This window comes from Belonocnema kinseyi, chromosome 6, assembly GCF_010883055.1.
Source record: "Belonocnema kinseyi isolate 2016_QV_RU_SX_M_011 chromosome 6, B_treatae_v1, whole genome shotgun sequence".
NCBI lineage: Eukaryota > Metazoa > Arthropoda > Insecta > Hymenoptera > Cynipidae > Belonocnema > Belonocnema kinseyi.
The window spans coordinates 133,805,167-133,826,171 of NC_046662.1; the positions used below are offsets into that span (position 1 = coordinate 133,805,167).

Consider the following 21,005-nt stretch of genomic DNA (forward strand, 5'->3'; position numbering starts at 1 on the left):
CCCCCCCCCCCCCGGTTCAAAATCACAGCGTTATTTTTATTTTTTACGTTCAAAATTTCTTTTTTAGCGTAAAATTATAATAAATTGATATGAATTACTTATCTTCAAGTATGTTCCCGGATTTCCTAGTAACTGCATAACCAAACACAATTTTAAAAAAGGAACAATATTCAAACTTTAGAATTTTCTATTTTGCTTTTTCTACAAACTCGAGATACATGACCGGTCTCTTTTAGAGTTTTTGATAATTATAATTATTATATACTTTGTCATAAATTGACCTATTGTTTAAAACTAAAATAAATAGTGGTTGCACAATTTGTGATCGTTATTGTTTAACATTGTGCAATAGCTACTTATTCCGTTTTCTTTCCATCTAGAAATTGAGAAATTGGATCGACCATCAACATGAGTCAAAGTGTCCCCAATCTTGGGAACTTTTTAAACTGCGCTTGCGTTGCGATTGTTGTGAAATTTCGGATTTTGATTTTCCAGACTTATCTAATCCATCCAGTGAACTTTGCTCTGTATTCTCGTTAGTCTCCTTTAGAGATTCAGAGAACCTAGGTTTAAGTTTTTTGGCTGCACTTTCCATAATATCGTGATCTTCTAGTGAAATATGATTCACTGATTCTTTATACCATAGATTCGATAAAGAATTTGTTCGTTAGCGCTTTTCGGATTTGTTTTTATTTCTCCTGTTTTTATCTCCACTGGTGTCTAAGTCAGTCTGCGTTTCTTCATCTGCAGACAAAATTTGTGAGCCTGCGGACACGCGCGATTCTTCTCGAAATAATTGATGTTTTTTCTTTAAAAGATGAGTTTTTTTTCGCTGAATTAAAAAGTGTTTCAGCCGTCTCTTATTATTCGGAATCAGATGTCCTACTATCGTTCGATTCGATTTCTTCGGCACTCAAGCAACTCCGCTCAAAAGTACTAGTGTCGATATGGGCACATGAAAATGCCCTATCGAGCCGTCGCAAGCCCTGCTCAAAACTGTCTGCAATAAATGATAATAGTTATTCTGATAAAAATTACAACAACAAAACAACAGGTTTTAGCTACGAAATTTTAAAAATGTACTGATGGTTTATTGTAAAAAATCCGACAACGTTCGAGACGATGTTTCACTAATGATATTCCTAAACATTATGAGCGAATATTTTCTTACCAGCTTCTTTTAAAATGAAAATCTCCCATTTTTTCCACTTTGGGCTTGGCAATTTACCACACTGTACCCACTCTTCTATAAATTGATACACGTTTGTGGACGGGTATCTAAAAAACCATTTCTTTGATTTTTTTTATAAATCAGCGACCCTCTGCTCTTTCTTATTTAGTTTCAGGAATTGTACTACGACGTGAGTAGTACTTTTGAATAATGAAGTTAGCTCGCTCATTGTAATTGTGACTGAAAATAAAAAACTAAAAAGGAAATTAAAATTAGTTATAAAATTATTATTTATTATATGCTTTACAAAAAGTAAAATCCCACGAAATATGACTTTCACAGATTGAGAGTAACTGTTTCAATCGAGGGAAAAAATCCCCGGTCATTTCCCGGCTCACCATATTTGTGTCCGGCCACTGAAATTTAAACCCGAACTTTTTAAGCTAAAATTTTTTTTACGTTTGAAATGTTGAAAACTGGTCTTTGAGAAACCACAATACGTATTATTGCTAAATTTAAAAACAAACATAACTTATAATTTCATATTTCCAAGATTGAAATAATATTTGCAAGCAACGAGAAATAACGAAAATGTTGTTGTAAATTAAATTTTATCAAATTTAGAACAAGTAAAAGAATGTTTAATGTCTGAAAATGGCCGATAAAATATAATGGGGAAAAGAAATTCTATAAAGGTTTCAGGATTTTCTAATAAAACATGTTCCTAAAAATACTAAATTAATATCAAAGTGAAACTAAATTGTTTTGCTGTATTTGTAATCAAACAGAAATTTCTTTAAAATTTCATTGCTTGTGTATCAGACTTTTCTGAAAACTTACACATTGAATAATAGAATTCTAAATACATACACCTATAACGATAATTTATTGTTTTACAGGTCAGCTGGAATTAGAGAAACATTGTATACTGTGCAATAAACTTTTATCTTCTCTCACACATTTAAGGTTAGAAAGTATGAAAATTAAAAAGTAGAGAAAACGTGTGAAATTTATTAATTATAGATATTAATTAAAAATTTCCACATTATATCTTATTTGTATTTAACTTGAAAGGTAACATAATTTTATAAATTGCAAAAATCTAAGAATTACCTTTACGAAAGACACGTTCGTCGGATAAATACGATAGACACTAAAAAGAGTAGAATACTAAATTGGGCATTACTGATTGATAAGAAATGGCTCTAATCTTTTATAAGTGATAAATAATAAAATATAATTTAGGGTTAGAATTGTACTATCATAACATGCACTAATCATCTAGAATGTGCGGAACGTGTAAGAAAAATTCACGAAATGGCAGCCATGCACAATCATGTATAATGTTTCGATCGGTAGTTAAAATAAGATGGCTGCTGGTAGCGCGAAAATTTGAAATCTGCAAATTCTTAGGTGGAACTTTTCAGAAATATCTAAATGCAATGAAGTATTAAATTTCGATAAATATTTCTAGCAGAATTGTATTTTCAATATTTTGTTTATGAAATTAGTATTTTACTGTAAATACGATATAGAAATTCTATAAAAAATGTGTCTTATAAATCTCAAGCAGAACGAAAAATTGAAATACAGAAGAAAAGTGAACAAGTCGCTATTTACAACTTTTTTATGGAAACCAGATAAAGAGATTCTATATTATTAGAAACGATGCTTAAAAAAGATCAAATTTTATTTATTTCTTCTATCAGTTAAAAACAGATACTCTATTTTCAGCGGATTTTGGATTTATTATATTAGAAACAGTGATATAAGTTATACCGCAAAACTAAAGGATTTTAGAATTAACGTTGTTTCTGCTAGTCTCAACGAATTATAAATAATATTTTAGAGATTAACAGACATATTATTATTGCAAAGTTTTCGTTGAATAACTTATAAAATTCGAATTAGTACGTAATAAATTCTACATAATCGTATAATTAAGACTTAATTGCATTTCACTAAACTATTCCAATAACTGAAATAATGTAATTTCTTCGAAAAAGAGAATAAAATGCACCCAATTTATGTTAATAACAAAGTTTTTACTTACATTTCAGTGATGAAGTATAGGAATTACAAATTCTCTCTTCCTAATTCGTTCCGTAGATGACATCTTTCAAGTAATAATTTCTTTTTCTATTCGCTAATCCTGATTTCATCTCCCACATGTATAAATCATTGGAGCTTAAGAGATAATTAAAAATTGACCCTTCCTTATGCCAAATGCATCCACATATTTCAATTTCTTCGTCGGAAATCGTTTCCTTTGGCTTAAAAATGTTATTGATCTTGATAAGTTTTCTCTAGAAGCATAACTGCGTTGTTTGGAGACGATGTGGAAATAATAAAGTCTTTGTATTTCAAACTTTGTATATCAGTGCCTTCTCTCTTTTGGAATTAAAGGCAATTAATTGTACGATTGATGGAGAATTCGGTTTTTTGTTCTTCTGAACAAACACTTTCTCATGCAATCGACGACATAGTTGGGCCAAAGCTTTATTTCCACTTCGAACTAGTCTTTTTAATTTTCCAAAAAAATTTTCAAATGGGAACGCCGTGATTTCACGTAGACAGCAATTCATATTTAGTACATCATCTGCGAGATGAATGAGATTATGCATATTCATGATTTCGGATACAGTCCCATACGTGAAATTTAATAACTTAAAAAAGAGGACTAAATATTGCTTCGCGATTTGATTCCATGGAACAGCAAATTCCTTATCGCAGAGTATTCTACAAGCAGCATGTAGGAGAAGGAAGTGTTTATATAGGCGAGAACTCAAGATGTTTTAAAACAAAATTGGGCCACCTTACAGCAAAATAAAGCGAAACTCGATCGCTTTGAATTTGGCAAGAAACTTTAATGATCGGGGTTTTCTATGAAACTCCACTGGAGATTCATATTTCATAGTTTTTAGTCTTTCTGATAATCTTAGTCTATCCCTGACAATTAGTTTCGTTCTCAGCAACCCTTTCGTCCAGTATTCTAATAATCACTTCATAACGCCTGAGCCTAAATGCATAAAATCCAGAATAAATATTGTAACCATATTTAAAATTTGTTTCAGTTTAAGCAGAGGCGTCTTTTGGTGATGATGCTCTGGTTGCTTTTGTTCTCTGAACGAACTATCAGTTCTTTCAGGTTCGTCTGTTGCAGGATACACCGTTCTTCCACCCTTCTTGTCCTCTCCTAAATTTTTTGGTTTCACTCGTTTTCCTTTCACTGTGCATTTTTCACAAGCATAATACCCTCCGTGGCCCTTAGTACACTTTAAAAAGGAACGCGCGGGAGTATCACACACAAGACACTTTATTTGTACCTCAAAGTGTATATTTTCAATAGTTATTCCCTCTTGCAATAAAAAATGCATTTCTTCGATAAACTGGTCTAGGTATTCGTGTATACTTCTTGGCTTGTATTTCCCCAAATACAAAGCAATACAAAAAGGCTCATAAATATCTGGAATTGAGTAAATTTTACCCAAAATTGGCGACAAATCTTCGTTAGATGAAACAAAAAGTTGCATTCCATCAACTGCAATTATTAAAGGGATTTTATTATTCTTATGTTATTTCACGTTTAGGCAATTTTTAATTCCTGAGGCTAGGTCAAGATATGCGAATTCTCCTTCTCCATCTTTGTATTCCATTCTTGTGATAGTGTATTCAGCAGACGAGGTTCCTAATAATGTCTTGGACGAAGCTGGTAATTGAGGTAGTAGACTTTTCTTAAAATCTGAAGCATTTCGTTTACTTTTGTAAGTGGTACTGCCCCTCTCTGTGCCCAATTTCTAATTCTCGAAATTTCTTCTATTTCTATTAAATCACCATTCTTATTTTCCAGTTGCTCATCATCGGATAAGTCTTCTGTAGATGTGTCTTCTTCACTCTCTCCATCTTTTTCACTATCTTCATCTTTTGATTCATCTCCACATATATCTTCCTCATCTGCACAGTACATCTCATGCTCTAGAACATCTTAAAACATGCTTTCATCAATGTCTGAATACTCATTACAAGACACATACTCATCTTCGAAATCACGAAAATCTGCCGAATTTTCATTCGCTGCTTCTACGTCTGATGAAGGGTTTGGAAAATATGGAACATCGTCGCTCGATATATCTCGAGAATATGGGAAGTTTTCTTGACCGGCGTCTAATATACTAGGTCCCTCTAGACAAATTAAAATTTTCACAAGATTTAATTTCATTTTTTGTTACAAGATCTATACAAATTAAACAACTGTTTTGCAAGTATTGACTGAAATCGGGATAATTTCTATGTAGGTTTCAGAATCCGTGGGTATTAGGAGTTAAAAATTCGGGCTTTTATTTCAAATTCGTTTCCAATTTTTATGTTCATTTAAGTTTTAATTTTTTCGTCGAATTACATGCAATGCTTTCTGTCATGTATAGGTTTGTAAGTTTTGCTGATTTTCGTTTTAAAATATAGTATTATTAAGAATTTTAATTTCACTTTCAGTTCCTTCCATATATGAGTTTTTTAAATGTTTTTTTTTGTCCTAAAATTATCTGAAACCCATCTAATCTATTTAAGCTCTAACCTCAAAATCCAATGTCCTCATTCTTCTCAATAAATATAAGAATTAAATACTACGTTGTTCTTGCTTTTTAAATATAATAGCGCGTAAAAGGAAAAAACTGTTTGCCGAATTAATCTTTGCATAAAATTACATTTTTGAATGTTACGTTATAGTTGCGGTTACCATTGAAAAATTCATTTTTACGCAAATATGGCTAAATTAAACGGTACTTCCCTTTGCATACACACTTCTATTTAAAAAAGTACTGTTTCGTGCTTAAAAACATTTAATCCTAGTAATTATTTAATAACATAAAGTGATGAAATTTCGAGGTTAATTCTAAAGTCAAACAGCCTTAAGAAGTAATAACTTTCAATAATTCTTTATATTGAGTTTAAATTATAATTCAATTTTGCTACATTCATTTCAAACAAAATAACGCACAGTACAAACGGGATAGATATTACAAATGGTAAATAATAAAATCGAATGCTTTTATTATTTCAAAATAAAAATAAAAAACTGGCAACAATTTACCTTCATATCCCAAGGGGTCTTTCAAAGAGTCTTCCAATGTGTCCGTATTATAAGGATCGTCCTATTTCATTCGCTTAAGGACCCATGTTTCTTAACACGATCTTTGTTTAAAAATCTTTTTTTATCCTTGGAAAACATTCCTAAAGAAAATTCGGAATAGTTACGCATTACAAAATAATAAACATTGTTTCAGATCACCGTATATCTTTTAGCTACAATGGAAAATCACAACAGCAAACAATTTACTTAACAAATTGTATGCAATGTAACTTAACCGGAAAAATATCCTACTTTAAGGATACTTACCTGTATTTATTTCTCTTTTGTTAAAGATGTGGTAAAGTGAAGTTTCGGTTTTTGATCTACTAAGTAACTTTTACATTTAAACTAATGCAAATTGTTTTTTACACATCTGGACATCTCACATTCAGCACAGATTATCACAGACGTTTTCTTCTTTGACAACACGATGCCATTTTGTATCGGTCAGGAGCATGGACATAGGAAACAAGGGACTAGGCATGATCTAATGAATACATGGTCTCATGATCTAACAAATACATGGTCTAGCCACGCGCAAGTAAAAAAACCGAACCAATAAAGACCCACTGCTTAATTTCTCCATCTTGGATAAGAAAGACGGCAAACGTAAGGGATTTTAAAATGCAAGTGGGAAAGTTAACTGACTAAAGAAAATTATATAATGCAGTGCAGGTTGGCCGCTGGATCGGGAAACCTGGAAAACCGGGAAATTACAGTGAATTTATTTTTCGACCGCGAATATTACAAAATTTGTATAATAAAAATGTTGTCCAACTTTGATTTCAACCGTTTTTTTTTTAATTTCTAAATTGTGATTTTTATAGATTATTACACCATTTAGTTTAGAATGCTCAAATTCTAAAATCTGTCACTTCAAAAATTTTCCAGTTAAATTTTTTTGTTTTGCAGCATATATTTTAATTGAACAATTTTAAAATGCAGTTTTAGAGGTTAAAAAAATTAAAAATTAGAAGTTTTTAAAATCGAAGATTTTTTAATAAAGAACTAGATGGCCGTCGGACTGGGAAACCGAGAATTTTACGAATTTTTAGAAGAAAAGTCTGCCCAAGCTATATTTTAACAGGTTTAAAAATAATTAAAGTGCAGATTTCAGGATATAAACAATTAAAAATTAAAAGTATTTGAAGCTGAGATTTTTTGATAAAAAAACAGTTTTATTTTATCAACTGAAAATATTAAATAAATAAATTATTTTAACAATGGATCTGTACTCATGATTTATCAATAATCTATTTTTCATTCACAGTTTCAGGTATTCCTTTATATATTTTTTATATTAAATTTAATAAATTTATTAATATATTGCTTCTATTAATGTTTTCGGTCATTAAAAAATGTAAACGTGCGTTTGACTATTTTCCACTTAAAAATAAATCCATGATAATATAGTCATAATTAAATGTTTTTATTAAATTAAAAATATTGTGAGTCTAAATTATATAATTTTTAACCCATTTAATTTGAAATTTCTTAATGTAGAAAAAGAATAAGTATTTAATATTTAGCAATATTTCACTGTTCATTTAAGACAAGTAAATTTAAACCAAATATTTAAAAGAAAACAATTTGAAACTTAATTGTTTTACATAGAAAGCTTTGAATCTTTAGATTTTCAAAGAACTTTTGATTTTTTAGCGTTACAATTTTAATTGTTCTATTTAAAAAGTGTTCAATTTATAAGTGAAATTGTTAAATTTTGACGCATAAATAACAATTGAACACTTATTATTTGTACACAAAATTTTAGCAATTTTAAGAGATATTTTGAAGTTTTGAAAAGATCCAAAATTAATGACAAGCTTGAAATTATTTCAAGTAATTTAAACGAAGTGTCTTAACAATTTTTTCAGATCTTAAAAATTAATTTTTAATTTAATCGAAATTTTCCTACAGTTCTTGAAAATCCAGCAAATTAAATAAAATCCTTAAAATCTTCCATGTTCTTCTCTGATCATTTTTTAAATCTCTTAAAAATCTTCTTAAACTTTCTGTTACAATAATTTTTCAAAATGGAAAATAATTTTCAATTTTTCTAAGAATCTTAAGAAAATTTTTATTCTTCTGTAGTCTTTCACAATTTAAAAAATCTAAATTTTTGTTTGAAATCTGCAAAAAAATAAAAGTTCTGACAAAAAATTCACAAATGATTTTGAATTAGGAAAAATTTAAAACCACTTCTCGATTTTTCAATATTTTGAAATAAAAATTTAAATCTTTTGACGGATGCCTAGACTATTTAAAATAAAAATAATTAAACTTCTAAATTAAGAAATGTGAAGGTAAAACATTATTTTTCAATTTCTAATGTGTCTAGCTTAAAATTACTTGAAGTAATATATAATTTTGTAAATTTTTGAAGTTCATTACTTGATTCTTTAATTTATATTGTTGAAAATGTTAACGTCGATTTATATTTTTGGAACTAATCTCAATCTTTAAACTCTATAATTTATAAAAGTTCTACATTTTGTAGTTAATTTTCATTTCACTTAAAACTGTTCAATTTAAAAGTGTTAGTACCTTCCAGTTTAAACGTGTAAGTTATTGAGCATTTGAATCATTATCATTAATCATATCATTAATTTCAAAAATTGTATATACTTTTAATCCTTCCTATTCAGTAATATTTACAAACTTACATTCGGGTCTGAATATAATTTATTTCCTTACAAATGTTCTGATATATCCATTGCAAGTTCCTTTTGAATTCATTCTTTTAATATTCTTATAATATTTCTTCTTGCATATTGATTTTCCTATAACAGTTCGCCGTACAGTCTTACGCGTCAAACTCAAACTGCGCGGTCAAACTAACAAAATGGTGAAATTAAGCGGTTGCGTTACTTGAACGAAACAGGGCCCTTAAGTGGCTAGACCATGTATTTGTTAGATCATGCATGGTCTAGCCACTTGAGGACCCTGTTTCGTTCCAGTCACGCAACCGCTTAATTCCTCCATTTTATTACTTTGACCGCGCAGTTTAAGTTTTACGCGTAAGACTGCGGCTAACTGTTACAGGAAAATCAGTATGTAGGAAGAAATATTATGAGAATATTAAAAGATTGAATTTTGAATTCAAAAAGAACTTTCAATGGATATATTAGAACATTGGTAAGTAAATAAATTATATTCAGACTAGAGTGTAAGTTTGTAAATATAACTGAATGAGAAGGATTAAAAGTATATACAATTTTTGATATTTGTGATAAGGAATTTCATTTCAAATATCTCCGTTTACTAGTGAATGAAAAATGCTCAGGTAGACAATTCTTTCAGAAATATATATGTAAAAGTGACAGAGGTTTGTAATAGAATTACGCGGGTTCGTAAATTTTACAGAAAAGTTTGTTAGATCTCTATTTGATCTGGATTGAAAGTAAGACCTATTATTTTTACATTAGACAATAATTTATCATATGGTACAATTTGGACATCCTTCTGAATTTACATATAAAACGTATGTGTAAATGTATGCAATATTATAGGGGTTTGCCAACATTTATTATAATTTTGAACAGTCTGCTAAGAACAACAGAGATTTTTAATCTGATACAATGTGATTTCATATTATATCTAAAAAGTGGAAATGCAAGAGGGAGTAACTGACAAAATGAAAATTGTGCCTGACAGTAAAATAAATAAAACATAATAATTATAATTTTTTTATGTCATGGGCACTGCAGGTTGGCCGTTTTAATTAAAGAAAAAAATGCCCGGTTTTTTCTCGACTCGCTAACATTTTTCACGGACAATGAAATTTAAAAAATCAAACTATGTTCTAAACATTTTTCCATATAAAGTGATAAAAAATAAACAACACTTTAAAGCATTCAAAATGGAACCCTTGAATTCCAAGCTTTTAAAATTGAAGTTTAAAAATTTTCAATTCAAAAATTGTGTATTCAAATGCTAAATAACTTACACGTATAAACTGCAAGGTACTAACACTTTTAAATTGAACAGTTTTAAGTGAAATGCAAATAAATTGCAAAACGTAGAACTTTAATCAATTATAGAGTTCAAAGATTGAGATTAGTTTCAAAAAGATAAAACCACGTTAACATTTTTAATAGTATAAATTAAAGAATCAAGCAATGAACTTTAAAAATTTAGAAAATTATGTTATTTTAAGTAATTTTAAGCTAGACACAATAAAGTTGAAAAATAATTTTTTTAACTTAACGTTTTTTAAATAAGAAGTTCAATTATTTTTATTTTAAATAGTCTAGGCATCCTTCATATGCTTTAAAATTTTATTCCAAAATCTTGATAAATCTAGAAGTGGGTTTAAATTTTTCCAAATTCAAAATAATTTTTGAATTTCTTGTTAGAACTTTTAAATATATTTTAAAATGAATTATTGCATTTTTTTAACTTTCAGAAAATCATGCAAAGTTTTGAAAAAAATGTTAACACACTTCGTTTAAATTACTTGAAATAATTTCAAGTTTTTAATTAATTTTAAATCTTTTTACAACTTCTTCATATGTCTTAAAATTACTCAACTAATTTTTGCAAGAAATAAGTGTTCAATTCTTATTTATGCGTCAAAATTTAAAAATTTCACTTATAAATTAAACATTTTTTAAATAGAACAATTAAAATTGTTACGCTAAAAGATTAAAAGTTCTTCGAAAATCTAAAGATTCAAAGCTTTCTACGTAAAAAATTCAGTTTCAAATTGTTTACTTTTAAGTATTAGGTTTCAATTTACTCGTCTGAAATCAACAGTGAAATATTGCTAAATATTAAATACTTATTCTTTTTCTACATTAAGAAATTTCAAATTAAATGGGATAAAAATGAAATAATTTAGACTCACAACATTTTAAATTCAATAAAAACCTTTAATTATCACTGTATTATTATGGATTTACTTTTAAATTGAAAATAGTAAAACGCACGTTTACATTTTTTAGTAGCTGAACAAATTAATAAATGTATTTATTTATTATTTTAATATAAAAAAATTTTATAAAGGCATACCTGAAATTCTGAATGACAAATATATCATTGATAAATCATGAAAAATTTTATTTAAAAATAAAATTATCGGAATAAATGATATATGGATTTCATTTTTTATCAAGACTTTCGGATTGAAACAGTTACAATCTGGGAATTCTTAAATTTTGAACGGATCTAGAACTGTTTGGTCAAATCAATTATTGTTCAGATTTCTACACTTAGAGTACAGATCAATTTTCAAAATAATTTATTTATTTATATTTACAGTTGATAAAATAAAACTGTTTTTTATCAAAAATTTTCAACATCAAATGCTTTTAATTTTTAATTATTTAGATCCTCAAAACTGCACTTTAATTATTTTAAAAACTGTTAAAATCGAGCGTGGACAGATTTTTCTTCTGAAAATTCGTAAAATTCTCGGTTTCCAGGTCCGGCGGCCACCCTGCTGTTTATAAAAATATGTTTGATTTAAAAAACTTCTAATTTTTAATTTTTTAACCTTTAAAACAGCATTTAAAAATTATTTAAATAAAAATATATGCTGAAAAATTAAAAGTCTAAAATGGAAAATTTTTCAAGTGAACGATTTTCGAATGAACCATTCTAAACTAAATGATTTAAGAATTTATAAATATCTCAATTTAGGAGATTATTAAGAAACCGTTGAAATCAAAGTTGGACAAAATTTTTATTCTAAGAATTTTGTAAAATTCCCGGTCAAAAAATAAATTCACTGTCATTTCCCGGTTTTCCTCAGTCCTATAAAATTCCCGATCGTTTTCCATGTTTCCTGCTTGAATTCAATTTCATTTTATTTGACACAAATATGTCACTTTTTGTCCGCAGAAAGAGGTTATGTAACACATAACCTAAAATAATAGTCAATCCATATTTTCCTTTAGCGATATTCAACATTATTATAATAAATTAGATTGCGATTCAAATATTTCTACACCTAAAAAGTACAAGAAATTTTTATTCTTACATTTTACATTTTCAAATCCCTTATGTTTGCCGCCTTACTTATCCAACATGGAGAAATTTAGCAGTGGGTCCTTATTGGTGCGTTTTTTTTACTTGCGCGTGGCTAGACCATGTATTTATTAGATCATGGGACTAGGCATGCCATTGCGGGGGTAATGTAAAGAGGGGGGAGGTCCGCCACCATTTGATGTCCCGCAACAAACATGGCAGCGCCCACATGTTTATATTTTCATGCACTGTTTGTCGACAAAAATTCTCGTGCGCATAATCAAATGGCACATCGTAAGATGGCGGCTCTCCCCACTCATGGAATTCTCCCCCTCCCGTGGATTCAACTCCGCTCGCCCAAGTTAAGATGGCATGCCTAGTCCCGTGTTTCCTATGTCCATGGTCAGGAGAAACAGCGATGATGGTTGTCAAGTCTTTGCACTTATTGGTTACTATTCAGGCGCGTTTATTTGAATCGGATAATTGTTTATAACGTAAAACTTACCAATTTTTTAAGTTTATCAATAATAACTTTTTTTTTACTCAAGTGTCCTTTTTTGTTGTTTTCATCATTTTATACTATTTTAAAAACTTTGCACAATAACATTAGATGTAATTTTTTTGAATCCATGATAATTGTTTATGAAAATAACAAGAGTTTATCATTTTTAAAATTTTTTTCAGAAAATTTTGGTTCACTAGTTTAATTCATTCGAGATTTTATACTATTCCAGCAACTTTTTAATAAAACATAAAATGCAAGTTTTAAGATTAGTCATACATCAGGATTGAACTTAAAAATATTTTTGATAAAAAAATGTTTTCACGTGAATTGAATATACCATTTTTCATCATTTTAAAACACCTCAACAACATTTATAAACCTTTTTTTTTAATTTCGATTTTGCACTACTGGTATAGTACTGCCCCGGTCGTGCAGCCAACCGTTAGTCAGTACTGGGCAAACTACCGCCTGTCTCTACTGGTGGGCAGTACTGGGCCAGTACTGTGCCGGTGGTGAACTCCGGCACACTAACGGCATTTCGACTTGGTAACATTCAAGCAACTGGTTAAAATCTTTTGTATTTTGCAGAAAATTCGTCTTCTTTGACAGAAATTTATCCTCTTGAATAACAATTGATGTTTCTGGTTAAAAATTCGTCTATTTTATTAAAAATTCATCTCTTATTGAAATTTTATAATTTTTGGTTAAAAGTACAACTATTTGATTGAAAATGACAATATGTTTTCCTCGAAGATTCAGCTATTCTTTAAATATGCATATTTTGGTTGAAATATTAACTATTCATTTTTCATCGAAAATTCATTTTTTGTTGTTGTTAAAAATTCAACTACATGGCGAAAAGTCGAACTGGTATGTTAAAATTTTAATTTATTTCGTTAAAGATTCATCATGTTAGTTGAAAGTTAATATTTTTATTTAATAGAAATATTTTATTAAAAATTCTTTCTTTTTGTTTCCAAGTCAATAGTTCTAACGGCAAATTTACCTATTCAATTTTTTTTAATTCATCATTTTCGTCTTACCATTAAAATTTTTTTAATTTTTGTATCTTATTTTCGAAAGTTAATGATTTTGACTACTACACTACCGATAAAAATTATCGGTCTTCGGTTAATTGTAGATTTCTATGGTTTGTAGCGGTTGTATCCAACTTCAGATCAAGTAATTTCCTGAATTTTAAAAATATTTCTCAATTTTCCACAATTTTTTTGTTTTTATAAAGCCGTGAGTGCATGCAGGCGGCTAGGTGCCACCTTGACTTTAAGGAATTAGGCGAAAGAAAGGTCGTCTAATTACTGTCTGTCACCTGCCACTTCGAAAATCAGTCCCAAGTAATCTTATCGTTTAAGAAATACATTTTTACCAATTATATTTTATGTATAAATATTCTTAGATGTATAATTTAAAATAAATATTTTTGGAATCGCAACAGATGTAAAAAATCAGGATTCTCAAATGGGCACGAGTCGCTTCCCCAAGCAGAAATTAAAAATCAGGAACCAACCAGTGATCCCAGATCTGAAACGAGATGTGGTCCAATGCTATGACAGGGTTATGTCCGTGTGAATATAGTAGTAGACTATATAAATGACTGGGTTGCGTGCGCAACCCATTTCTCCTCTTCTGAATTTGAAAACTCGAAGGTGCACGATTGCCGGTCGGAACACTTCGGCGGTTCTATTTATATTTCTATCTGCTTTGAAACAAAATTAAGAGATTGTCATTTTAATATTTCCAGATTTCGATGCTGGCGATTCTCGTGATTTGAATACTTCGCGCGCCTCTTTATATGCGCATATTTTGAAGTTACGTTATTTCAAGCATAAAATATAAATGATATGAATATTAATACTATTATACATATAAATATATACATATATTATTAATGATAATATTATAATTATGTTATATTATAATAGTCTTATTTATATCTTGATCCGCATTTGAAAGAAATTAAATGAATTGGCGATTTTAATGATACTTGAATATTTCGCACAATTTATTATTAAAATTATATATGCATTATCAGAATATTAATACCGTAATTAATATTTTGTTGTATATTATATTGTGTTCATTATACTGTATACTTTATATTGTGTATATTAGTGTACATGATGAAAATAAATTATATAATTAAGTATGTCATATTATAATTATATATAGAATAGAATAGAATTTCTTGTCTTCATGGTATACTTTTACAAGTTTTTACTATATTCTTTTACTCTCTTAAAGTTTTAAATACAACGAAGCTACATATTTTCTATCTTAGAATTTTTACCTGAACAGATAATAATTAAATCATTACATATTTCTGTGTCTATATTACAGTTCTCTTGTCCTTGGGCTAGATTTCTCCTCTATGTCACAATTTTATTCGATATTATAATTATATTAATATTAATATTAATTACCTGTAAATCATTGTGCTGGGGCTTTTAAGCGTTGAATTTACCTATTAAACCGAAAAAGTTTAAATAGCCTCCGGACTTTCGAAATTATAAAACTTGTTTATGAGAACCATTTGGAATTAAACGATAACAAACTATAGCTTCCTAGAATTTGGTTATATTTTCCTTTTTCATGACTACTTGGGACTTTGATTTTTAAGATTTAAAATTGCTAGCAATTTTAAAAAGTGTTAATACCAAATTTTGTACTTGTTAGTACTTATAATTTGTAATTGTTTTATTTTAAATGATTCTCATAAATAAATTTTCTAATTTTGAAAGGCTATTTAAATTTTTTGGTTTAATAGATAAATTCAACTTCCAACGCTTAAAACTCTAGCACAATCATTTACAGCTAATTAATATTAATGTTAATATCAATATCTGTTGAGATAATATTATTATAATTATAATATCATACATAGTTAATTACATATTATAATAATTCTATTATAATGTACCCTGATTATACTTATTTTTTCAGATTTCCATGTCCTAACTCCAAATTTTAATTATTTTTTTAGAATTCCTTGTCCCAGATCTGAATTATAATTTTTTCAAAAAATCTCTAATCCAATTCAGAAATACATACAATTTCTTTGAAAAAATTTCCTGTTTCAATTCAAAATTTAGGGTAACATTAGAAAATTTAAAGTTTTAAATCTGAAAATGATTTATTTGAGGTGAAAATCTTTTGAATTTTAAACTTTTAAAACTGAAGCTTGACAAATTTTTAATTCGGAAATATTTCATTTAAACGCCCAAAAATGCATACGTGTAAAATACAAACTTTTAACACCTTTTAATTTTACAATGTTTTCATCAAATTATGTTAAAATACGAAATTACAAATTAAAAATTTTTATGGCTTTAACATTTTAGAGATTTCTGGTTAAAAAATATAAATTACGCTATTATTTTTAAGGTTCAAAATGACAATACTTCATGAAAATTTCAATTCTAAACAATAAAAGATGAACGATTAAACAAATTTTTTAATTAAAATCTTTTTAAAATAAAAGTTAAATTATTTTTATATACGCTGTTCCAGATTAATATTTTTGCATTGTTTTTTATTGATAAAAATTTGAGTTTACCAATTGAAAATGTTAGGAATTAACTTGCTATCAAAATAATTAAATTTTCATCTAAAAAAAAGAGAAAAACAAATTTGCAACAAAATAGTAACATTTTCAACTAGAAAGATGAATTTTTTTAACTGAAATGAATAATCTTCAACCAAAAACTGGACTTTTACAAATAAGTTTAAATTTTAGCCAAGTAGTTGAAATTTTTACTGAAAAATGGTGTATTCTAAAACAAACAAAAATTAATTCAACAAAAAAAGACAAATTTTATACAAAAATTAATAAATTCTCAATAAAAACAAACCTATTTTCAGTCAGATAGTTAAGTTTTTATACATAAAAGATGAAATTTCTGCCAAAGCAGATAAATTTTTAAACCAGAAAGAAAAATTTGCTACAAAACAATTGAATTTTAAGCCCGAAAAAATTAATTGAAAAAAAAAAAAACTTTCATTTTCAAACAAATAGTTACATTTTCAAATAAAATGATGAATCTTCAACAAAAAAAGATTAAATTTTTAATTAAAAACTGTTCAACTCAACCAAAAATATATCAATTTAACACGAGAGTTGACTTTTCAGTCAATAAAGATTTTTTTTTAATTGTTGAATTTGAAAGCCAAAAAGATGATTTTTTTTACAAAACAGTGTAAAGTTTTTTTAAAATGGGATAGTTCAAAGACTTATGATGAAAAAATATAAACCAAAGCTATTTTTTTTCTCAGTTGAATATTAAAGTGTTTTGTTATTTCGATTTTCAAGATTTTCAATTCGTCAAAAAAACTTTTGAGTTTGGATTTATGAATAAAAATGTAAAAATTAAAAACATAAAGCGACTTAAAATAAAAGAATTCAATTTATAATATAAAAAGTTTCCAATTAAAAAATAATGGTAATTAATCCATTTTTATTGATGAAAATGATTTAGTCCTTAACGTTTAATAATGTATTGATTTATTCTTTAATTCAAAGCATTGAAAATAATAGCTTTGGTTTATATTTTTAACCAAAAGTCTTTCAACTATTCCGTTTAAAAAAACTTTACACTGTTCTATAAAAAAATGATCTTTTTGGCTTTGAAATTCAACAAACAAACAAAAATCCTTATTGACTGAAAAGTCAATTATTGTGTAAAATTTATATATTTTTTGATGAGTTTAACAGTTTCTAATTAAAAATTTAAACTTTTTTGTTCCAGATTCATCATTTTAGTTGAAAATGTTACTATTTGTTTGAAAATGAAAGTTTTTTTGGGCTTAGAATTCAATAAGAAAATTCCAGTATTTGGCTGAAGATTATTAATTTAAATTAAAAAATTCATCTTTCTGGTTGAAAATGTAACTATTTCATTGGAAATTAGTTTTTCTCTTTTTTTTTTTAGTTGAAAATTCAATTAATTTGATAGTAAGTTAATTTCTAACATTTTCAATTGGTACACTCAAATTTGTATCAATAAATAACAATGCAAAAATATTAATCTAGAACAGTGTATATAAAAATAATTTAACTTTTATTTTAAAAAGATTTTAGTCAAAAAATTGGTTTAATCGTTCAGTTTTTATTATTTAGAATTGAATTTTTCTTGAAGTATTATCATTTTGAACCTCAAAAATAATAGCGTAATTTATATTTTTTAACCAGAAATCTCTAAAATGTTAAAGTCATAAAAATGTTCAATTTGTAATTTCGCATTTTAACATAATTTGATGAAAACATTGTAAAATTAAAAGGTGTTAAAAGTTTGTATTTTACACGTATGCATTTTTGGGCGTTTAAATGAAATATTTCCGAATTAAAAATTTGTCAAGCTTCAGTTTTAAAAGTTTAAAATTCAAAAGATTTTCACCTCAAATAAATCATTTTCAGATTTAAAAGTTTGAATTGTCTAATGTCAGCCTACATTTTGAATTGAAACAGGAAATTTTCTCAAAGCAATTGTATGTATTTTTTAATTGGATTAGAGATTTTTTGAAAAAATTATAATTCAGATCTGGGACAAGGAATTCTAAAAAATAATTAAAATTTTGAGTTAGGAGATGAAAATTTGAATGAAGAATTATAATTAGGGTGCATTATAATACAATTATTATTACATATAATTCAATATATATGATATTATAATTATAATAATATTCTCTAAACAGATATTGGTATTAACATTAATATTAATTAGCTGTAAATGATTGTGCTAGAGTTTTAAGCGTTGGAAGTTGAATTTATCTATTAAACCGAAAAAATTTTAATAGCCTTTCAAAATTAGAAAATTTATTTATGAGAATCATTTAAAATAAAACAATTACAAATTATAAGTACTAAGCACAACATTTTTTCATCATGAAAAAAGTATAATATAACCAAACTCTAGGAAGCTATAGTTTGTTATTGTTTAATTCCAAATGATTCTCATAAACAAATTTTATAATATTTTATAAAATTTTATAAACGCTTAAAAACCGCAGCAGAATAATTTACAGCTAATTAATATTAATATAATTATAATATCGAATAAAATAGTGATATAGAGGAGAAATATAGCCTAAGGACAAGAGGAACTGTAATATAGACACAGAAGTATGTAATTATTTAATGATTATCTGTTCAGGTAAAAATTCTAAGAGTGAAAATATTTAACTTCGTTTTATTTAAAAATTTAAGAAAGCAAAAGAATATAGTAAAAACTGTTAAAAGTACACGGTGAAGACAATAAAGTCTATCAAATTCTACATATAATTACAATATCACATACTTAATTACATAACTTACTTTCAGAATGTAAAATAATATTCACAATATAATGACCACAATATAATTTACAACAAAATATTAATCACTGTATTAATATTCTGATTTTGCATATATATTTTTATTTTTAAATTGAGCGAAATATTCAAATATCATTAACATCCCCAACTTCTTTAATTTCCTTCAAATAATTTATATTTTACGCTTGAAATAACGTAACCTCAAAATATGCGCATATAAAGAGGCGCGCGAAGTATTCAAATCATGAGAATCGCCAGTAACGAAATCTGGAAATCTTAAAATCCTAATCTCTTGATTTTATTTCAAAGTGGATAGAGATATAAATAGAACCGCCGAAGTGTTCCGACCGGCAATCGTGCAACTTCGAGTTTTCAAATTCAGAAGAGGAGAAATGGGTTGCGCGCGCAACACAGTCATTTATATCGTCTCCTACTATATTCACACGGACATAGCCCTGTCATAGTATTGGACCACATCTCGTTTCAGATCTGGGATCACTGGAACCAACATGTTGAAAATTTAAATCTAAGTTTTCCAGCCAATTTAAGTATTTCAATTAAACGTACCTGATTTTCTAAACGTTCGAATGAACAAAATACTGTTTTTCAGTTATATTACAAGTTTCTTTTGATAACATATTATTTTTAATGTTGGAATATAAATAAACATAATATTATAAATATAAATACACAGAAGAACGCTGGTTTTAAATTTGTTGCAGCTCAAATTTCATTGGTCTTCCAATGAGCATTTGAAACAATTTTTAAGTCTCCAATGTATTCCTCTGAACGTAGGTGCACATTTGGGAATCTAGGGGAAAGTATAGTATCATTTGGAGACTGAATTTTGGCGCAATGCCGAGAGTTGTGGAGTGCTGAACCCCGCTGTCAGCCACCTGAACACCTGTCAAAGCAACTATTCGCATTGCGATATTAGACTAAATAATTGTTAAAAAGGAAACTAATTGAAATAATATTTGCCTAATTTTCAACTTTCTTTCATTTAACAGTGTGTATTAGTCACTTACGTTAGAATAAAATGATAACTCCCTGATGCAACTTCCAAATGTTAGGTTAGTCACGGCTGTCGATATTTAAACTAAAGCCGAGATGTATAGAAAAAGTCATGACCGTCTACATATACAATTAGGTCTTTTCACTTCAAACAGGAGCTAACGTCAATTTGCTGAATACAGAGAATCTAGAGGAAATTTCTTCGAACGAAGAGGCATCAATTAAGATGCAGACGGTCACGACTTAATTTTTACATCCCGGCTTTGGTGGTTTGAATGTCATGTAGGTTTTGACTAACCTAAGATTTGGATATTATATAACGCCAAGTACAATCTTTATTCCAAGACACTAATAGTCACTGGTAAATGGGAGGAAATGAAAAGTTAGGTAATTATTATTATAACTTACCTGCTCATAAAGATCTATTTCACCCAAATAGCGTCCGACAAAATCATCTAGACAGGTGACTGACAGTTTGTAGATGACACTTCACGTTGCTGTGGATGAGAAAAAACAGTGTCTGCATGATGCTTTCCCCCTAGATTCTCTGAATGAACCTGTATGGCTCAAATTTGTTGCATCGAACGAGGATGCTCGATGCGAACTTCGCCAGCTTCGCGAGAACGACATTGCGTACAGTCACATATTAAGGGCCTTTGATACTTACAGTTTCCCCGGCTTTTTTTCCACAAAAATGAAGTTTTAAAAACTGAATTCGGAGTTGCTATAAAATATCATAACGGACGTCCCCGGACTCTTTTTTAAGTGATAATAACAAAAAAAATTATTGTGCTAAATAACAATTTTATGCATATCCATTATTTTGAGGTTACGTCGTTTTTCATCTCTACCTTTCCGATAATCTGGAAATTATTTATAAAATCAACTTTTTTGAT

General features: G+C 27.9%; 1 long non-coding RNA gene across 2 annotated transcripts; it reads right to left on the minus strand.

Annotated features, from left to right (window-relative positions):
* Window positions 1-115: 115 nt before the first annotated feature.
* Window positions 116-6,720, minus strand: LOC117175125. 2 transcript variants are annotated; one of them, XR_004467441.1, is made up of 6 exons: window positions 6,567-6,720; window positions 6,261-6,400; window positions 5,206-5,353; window positions 3,225-5,125; window positions 1,172-1,425; window positions 116-1,000 (listed from the first exon to the last, which is right to left on the minus strand). It is a non-coding gene; the product is annotated as an uncharacterized LOC117175125 (long non-coding RNA). The 2 variants fall into 2 exon arrangements; XR_004467440.1 differs by having other exon boundaries at window positions 3,225-5,353.
* Window positions 6,721-21,005: the final 14,285 nt, after the last annotated feature.